Raw genomic sequence first — 7,500 nt, 5'->3', positions numbered from 1 at the left:
TAGTCCAGGGTAAGTGTACAGGCTCTAATCCTGGGTAAATGTACAGGCTCTAATCTCTAATCCTGGGTAAATGTACAGGCTCTAATCCAGGGTAAGTGTACAGGCACTAATCCAGGGTAAATGTACAGGCTCTAATCCAGGGTAAGTGTACAGGCTCTAATCCAGGGTAAATGTACAGGCTCTAATCCAGGGTAAGTGTACAGGCACTAATCCAGGGTAAATGTACAGGCTCTAATCCAGGGTAAGTGTACAGGCACTAATCCAGGGTAAATGTACAGGCACTAATCCAGGGTAAATGTACAGGCTCTAATCCTGGGTAAATGTACAGGCTCTAATCCAGGGTAAGTGTACAGGCTCTAATCCTGGGTAAATGTACAGGCTCTAATCTCTAATCCAGGGTAAGTGTACAGGCACTAATCCAGGGTAAATGTACAGGCACTAATCCAGGGTAAATGTACAGGCTCTAATCCAGGGTAAATGTACAGGCTCTAATCCAGGGTAAGTGTACAGGCACTAATCCTGGGTAAATGTACAGGCTCTAATCCAGGGTAAGTGTACAGGCTCTAATCCAGGGTAAATGTACAGGCTCTAATCCAGGGTAAATGTACAGGCTCTAATCCAGGGTAAGTGCACAGGCTCTAAGGGGTATTACATTCTTGTTACTGCCACTAAATTTAAAACCTGAAGTCCAGCTCAGTAGTTTTTAACACCACACATACGCTGCCTTTAATGTCACACAAGATACAGTCTTACAATGACGACTTAGCACCTGAGTCTTTATCTAGTCCAGCACAAGACTGCAACTTTGTGTGTGTGTGTGTGTGTGTGTGTGTCTGCACGTGAGAGTGTGACAAACAGTGAGATTAGGTCTCAAAGAAAGAGAAATTGCGGGGGGGGGGGGGGGGGGGACCAACAGAATGCAGGACAAAAATGAAACAAAAAATGGGAGCAGGAGAGAGAGAGGGAGAGAGAGAGAGAGAGAGAGAGAGAGAGAGAGAGAGAGAGAGAGAGAGAGAGAGAGAGGAGGACAGGGCAATGGAGAGAGTGTGACTGTGTATATGATGGATGGATTAACTGTGTAATTGCGGCAGGCATGTGTTCACACTCCCATCATGCCCTGATTCTGGCCTGCTCTCTGTGCACCCAACACGCCAAAATCACTCTTTTCTTCAACCTTTAACAACCTGACTCCTGTGCTGGCCCCCACGCCACGCCCCCCCAACCCACAATACCACGCCCCTCACACCACAGCCACGCCCCCCTAACCCACAATACCACGCACCCTCATACCACAGCCACGCCCCCAACCCACAATACCAGGCCACAGTCACGCCCCCTAACCCACAATACCATGTCACAGCCACGCCCCCTAACCCACAATACCACACCCCCATGCCACAGCCACGCCCCTAACCCACAATACCACACCTCCTCACGCCACAGCCACACCCCCTAACCCACAATACCACGCCCCTCACACCACAGCCACGCCCCCCCCACAGGCTTTACCACCTCGCTGGACTATAAACAATGCCATGCAGCACAGCTGCGGTTCAAACCAAAGTCTGAGGGTATCAGAATAACATGATGTCTGGGGACTGAAGCACACGGACTAAACCTCTCTCCCTCCCTCTGGTCCTAAGTAGCAGGTTGCTAAATGGATGTGAGTGAGACTCAGGAGATGGAGTGAGAGTAGTGGCCTTTCAAACACACACACACACACCTTCATTAATAACACTGTGGTTCTCACACACACACACAGACCTGCATTAATAATACTGTGGTCTATCTAACTCATCCCGTCATGAAACCCATCACAGTACCACACACACACACACACACACACACACACTCACACTCACTCACTCCAAGAAGAGACGTTCCCCATCATCTCAAACTTCATAGTTCTCTCCCTGCTGCCGTGGCAACGCCTGAGTCACACACCATGCTGACATCCAAACAGCATAAACAACATCCGATCTCGTCTGATCGCCTTTTAGTAGGTCAGACAGCAGGGGGCGCCGTGTGAGGGCTGCTCGTTACTTACACACACACACATACATTCCTTCCCTCATCCTTCTCTCTCCTTTTCTTCTCTGTGTCATGTCTCTCTAAACACGTGTGAAGTTCTGAAGTTCTCCCCGCTGCACGCAGAGCTCCAAATGAGGACCAGTCCAACAGAACGAGGCTAACGAGGCCGGCTCCGGGGAGGGGGCTGCCCTCCTAACAAACTCATCGCCCCAAACTCCCCGGGACAACAGCTCCATCACCTGACGCTATCGTAATCAGACACTTTCTGAATCAGATGCTGGAGCTGGAACATCCTCACCAGCAGATGTTTTGTTTGTTGGTTGCTTTTTTGGGGGTTGTTATTGAGTCTCTATGGAGTCGGTTTATTGTGCTCAGGAGAAGAAATATGCAAATGTGACTTGCTTGTAGTTTTCAGGCTCAAATCATCATCATGAGACATGAAACATGACAAGGGGAGGGGCTTGGCACTGTTTAAATGACAAGGGGGAGGGGCTTAGCACTGTTTAAATGATGAGGGGGAGGGGCTTGGAATTCCAGTTTAAATGACAAGGGGGAGGGGCTTGGCGTCCAGTTTAAATGACAAGGGGGAGGGGCTTGGCGTCCAGTTTAAATGACAAGGGGGAGGGGCTTGGCACTGTTTACATCCCTCATAATGTAGAATCAACACAAGTTTTCAGGTTTTGATTGTGTTTCTGGCTTCAGTTTCTCTGTTATAAATGGCCCTTATGAACGGTGCTGTAGGACTATAAATGTGCCCATGAGTCAGTCTAACGCATACGTTAGGTGTCCTGCTGTCTCTGTCTGTCTGCGTGCATGCGTGTGTGTGTGTGCGTGTGTGTGCGCACGCACGGTGATGGGAGATGAACTCTGGGTCACACAAGGTTTCCTCCTCATTTCATGTTTTCCAGTCAAATGGAGGGTTACCAGGCAACCAAATACAGCCCATAATGCCTTGTTTTATCAAATATAGCACTGAAGAACAGAGTGAGAGAGAAAGAGAGAGTGAGACAAAGAAAAAAGACAGGAAGAGAGGGAGAGGAAGATTGAGGGAGAGAGAAATTACTTATTTTCGTATTCCTGACAGCTGTGTGTCCTAAAACCTGCCAAACACCACCAGATCTGTCCGAGCGCAGAGCCAGACAGCACACGTCTGTTCAGTCTAATCAGACATCAGGAGGAGGTTCCTGAGTCCCTGATCAGACCATCAGATGAGTGGAGAACGCAGGGGTTAGTGTTCATCTGCACTGTTCAAGTTGCTGAGGCCTGTTGTGCGCACACACGCACACACGACTTGGGCCTGTGATACACATGCAGTTCACCTTTTATCCTGAAAACCTCAAATAAAGCTCTGTGTCAGAAGAAAAGAACAGAGACAGAGAGAGAGAGAGAGAGATGGGGAGAGAGAGAGAGAGAGAGATGGGGGAGAGAGAGAGAGAGAGATGGGGGAGAGAGAGAGAGATGGGGGGAGAGAGAGAGAGAGAGAGAGAGAGAGAGAGAGAGATGGGGGAGAGAGAGAGAGATGGGGAGAGAGAGAGAAAGAGAGAGAGAGAGACAGAGAAAGAGAGAGGGGGAAAGAGAGAGGGAGAGAGAGAGACAGAGAAAGAGAGAGGGGGAAAGAGAGAGAGAGAGAGAGAGACAGAGAAAGAGAGAGGGGGAAAGAGAGAGAGAGAGAGAGAGACAGAGAAAGAGAGAGGGGGAAAGAGAGAGAGAGAGAGAGAGACAGAGAAAGAGAGAGGGGGAAAGAGAGAGAGACAGGCCATAACAATTGTGCAGAACAAGAACTATTTAGAATCAGTGGGCCACTAGGTCCCAATAGGTCAGTCGGTCTGTCTGTCTGTCAGTCAGTCAGTCGATAAGTGAAGTCACGGCAAATGAGCCAGACATTAATCATCTACACATACGAGGTAATCCACACACACAGGGAGCTGCATAAACAGTTCTTCGGGTGCATGGACTAGGGAATAAAACTGGTACAAACTGTTTAGTCAAGGTAAATGTATCGACAAAACCCCCACACACGGAAACTTATACCTGAGGAACCACACATGGTGTGGTGTTCTCTATGTGGTATAGCACACCCTGGCTGGAGGGGACAGTGTTTGGCGAGGTCCACTTTTCCCCCTGACTCATGTTCTATTCATGGCAGTGTGGGTTTATACTGTGTGTATGGGTGAAAAGGAAAGGAGACAAATGTGATGAATTCAAATCCAGTAACAGGATCAGAGTAGCCCCACACACACACACACACACACACACACACACAGGAAAAGAAAAGAGATGCAGAGAGATTCAGGTACTAGACCTCAGTGAACACCACATTCATCCAACTGGCCTTTTTGAAATTCAAATAGGGAGAGTCTGTCCAAGCTCTGATAAGCAAACTAGGCCAGACACACACACACACACACACACACACACACGCACGGTTTAGGAATAAATATTGTTAACCATACACTAGTCTATCTCAGCACCCACTGGGTCAGCCTGAAAAGGTCAACAGGTCACCATGGCAGGATTTTATCAGTAACTTGCTATAAAAGCAGAACAAGGCAGCGCAACCTGGGTTTGAATCTCGCTGCTGTGGGTGTGAATCTCGCTGTCGTGGGTGTGAATCTCGCTGTCGTGGGTGTGAATCTCGCTGTCGTGGGTGTGAATCTCGCTGTCGTGGGTGTGAATCTCGCTGTCGTGGGTGTGAATCTCGCTGTCGTGGGTGTGACTTGCTGTGGTGGGTTTGAATCTCGCTGTCGTGGGTGTGAATCTCGCTGTCGTGGGTGTGAATCTCGCTGTCGTGGGTGTGAATCTCGCTGTCGTGGGTGTGAATCTCGCTGTCGTGGGTGTGAATCTCGCTGTCGTGGGTTTGAATCTCGCTGTCGTGGGTGTGAATCTTGCTGTCGTGGGTTTGAATCTTGCTGTCATGGGTGTGAATCTGGAGTTCTCCCTCACCACTGTTACCTTCGTGTCTCTCCTTAGGGGTCTGGACTTGGGAGTCTGAAAAGCTTCTGTCTGACAGTCTGCTGTTAAAAGTTCTACACAAACAATTATTATTACCCAGAAGCCCCTCCTGGGAGACCGGGAGGAACAGATTATACATATATCAAAGAATTTGTGTCTGGGGTGTGTGTGTGTGTGTGTGTGTGTGTGTGTGTGTGTGTGTGTGTGTGACGTGACTCACTGATTAACTACTGTTTACTGCTATGTCATTGTTTTGTTCTTATACGTGTTGTTATCTACTGCGCACAAGGGACAGACATTTCATACTGCAGTCTTACACACACACACACACACACACACACACACACACACCGATCCACTGTGTGTGGAGCTTGGGACAGCGTTGCTAAAGCACTGCGGTTGGAGATACACATACAAGAGGAACATTTAAATGTTAATGAGCCTCATACTCTGATAATCCTGAGACCTTGTGAACGTTTGCCAGAGCTTCTCACCTCCACGACATGGCTCTCACACACACACAGTCACTCTGCTCTGGCCACCGTCAGAAAACCGTGTTCTACTCTCCGTCAGTCCGTTGACGTACGATGGCAGAGTGACGGCTCCTGTAACTGGTGCGTCCAAAGCCAATCCCCCACAATCCCCCAGCAACCTCGTCACGCATGCCTGCCGTCTCACCCCTCACAGTCGACGGCGCTGAACCTACTCTATCGCTTCCTAATCTCCAGATCTGTAGCAACAAGGAAATACCCTTAATGAGGACAGAGAGAGGAGGAGAGAAGCACGGCACGAGAGAGAGAGAGAGAGATAGAGAGAGAGAGATAGAGAGAGAGAGAGAGAGAGAGAGGGGGAGCGAGAGAGAGAGAGAGAGAGAGAGGGGGAGTATTATAGTCTGGGAGAATCAGCAGGATTCTCTAAGGACTAACAGAGTTGTTGACAGCAGAGCAGGTCTGGAGAGCAGTTGAGAGCAGCGTTTGAACCCGTGTGAGCGTGTGTGTGTGTGTGTGTGTGTGTGTGGGTGTGTGTGTGTGTGTGTGTGAGTGGTGTAAACATCCTGTAGCTACATGTGGGGATTAGGGAGAGAGTGAGAATGGTCTGTGTTTATGAGTTGTTCACAGAGGAACAAGCACACACACACACACACACACACACACACACACACAAAAAGACGGATGTTTTATTTACGCAAGTTTGTTTGTGTGTGTGTGTGTGTGTGTGTGTGTGTGTAATAGTGTAATGTGGTGCCGATGTGCAGTGTGAGAGATTGTTTCTAAACGCCACAGGACATAAAATGTAATGAAGCATTGCTCTAGCACCAAGCCCTGAGTGTGTGTGTGTGTGTGTGTCATGCCTCACAGCTAGAGCACTGACTCCACATTCATTACCAAAATAAAAACTTCCGTTTGCATGAATTAAAGTTCCTCAGACAGGAGTGTTCGTCTCCGTGGCGATGGAAGGCGGGGCAACTTGCACACCAGGAAAACATTCCAAATCCGATTTAGTAATGATGCAAGAATGATGGAATAATAATGACTCTATGTGAGCACGTACAGCGGGGTTACATTCTAGAACCGCAGTGAGAGTCTAGAACCAGTGAGAGTCTAGAAAGCACAGTGGGGCTAAATGCTAAGTGCTGAGGGTAAATCCTGAGATCTCAGCCGGAAGCACTGGAGCACCCAGAGCCCAGCACAGCCTTATGGGTAACCGAAACCATACCACAGCCATGCCGCTGCACGTGAAAAGTCTTCAAGAGCAGCATGGACGAGACGCCCAGAGAGCAGACAGCCCGGGAATGCATCCCGCTCCTGCTGTAGGGCAGATGATCAACCTGGGGGTCTGGGAGCCGAGGTAATGCTGAGCCCAATCCGGACACGCACGCGCCATGTGGAACTGTTGCTGGAGGGTTACGGGGTCGCGCGGTATCGTCTCCGTGGCGAATGTGCTCGTGCTGTTTGTAAGTGGCAGGAAAACTCTTCAAACCTTCACACACACTGTCAGCAAACTGATGTGTGTGTGTGTGTGTGTGTGTGTGTGTGTGTGTGTCACTTCCTGATTTTGCCTCTGCCATTCTGCTCCTGCCCCCTTGGGGATCAGACGACCCCTGACCCCGCCCCCAGCAAGGCAGGGTTCGTTAGTGAGATGAGGGACCGCTTAATTGAAAACTGGACTGATAAACCAATGTGACAGAGCACCTCACTATCTGTGTGTGTGTGTGTGTGTGTGTGTGTGTGTTGAGCACACAGTAGTTCTGCTAAATCAGCACTCTTCAAGCGGCCACTCAGGTTCTGGGGTTTGACCGGGTAATTATAACATTCCCTCACACACACACACACACACTCCATCAACAATCTCTTCACCCTAACTGCAGGGAAAGTCACAAAGGAGTTCAAAAGTGTGGCACACTCTTTTCACACACACACACACACACACACACTCACACACGCACGCACACACACACACGCACGCACACACACACGCACGCACACACGCACGCACACGCACACGCACACACGCACA

General features: G+C 49.4%; 1 protein-coding gene across 16 annotated transcripts in view; it reads right to left on the bottom strand.

Annotated features, from left to right (window-relative positions):
- The window catches only part of ptprk (protein tyrosine phosphatase receptor type K), a 91,759-nt gene that overhangs the window by 37,234 nt on the left and 47,025 nt on the right, over positions 1–7,500 (bottom strand). The gene's annotated exons all lie outside the window — the stretch shown is intronic.

This window comes from Electrophorus electricus, chromosome 2 (assembly GCF_041902795.1).
Source record: "Electrophorus electricus isolate QZ-2024a chromosome 2, ASM4190279v1, whole genome shotgun sequence".
NCBI classification, from domain to species: Eukaryota; Metazoa; Chordata; class Actinopteri; order Gymnotiformes; family Gymnotidae; genus Electrophorus; species Electrophorus electricus.
This window is presented reverse-complemented; position numbering and strand designations above follow the sequence as displayed.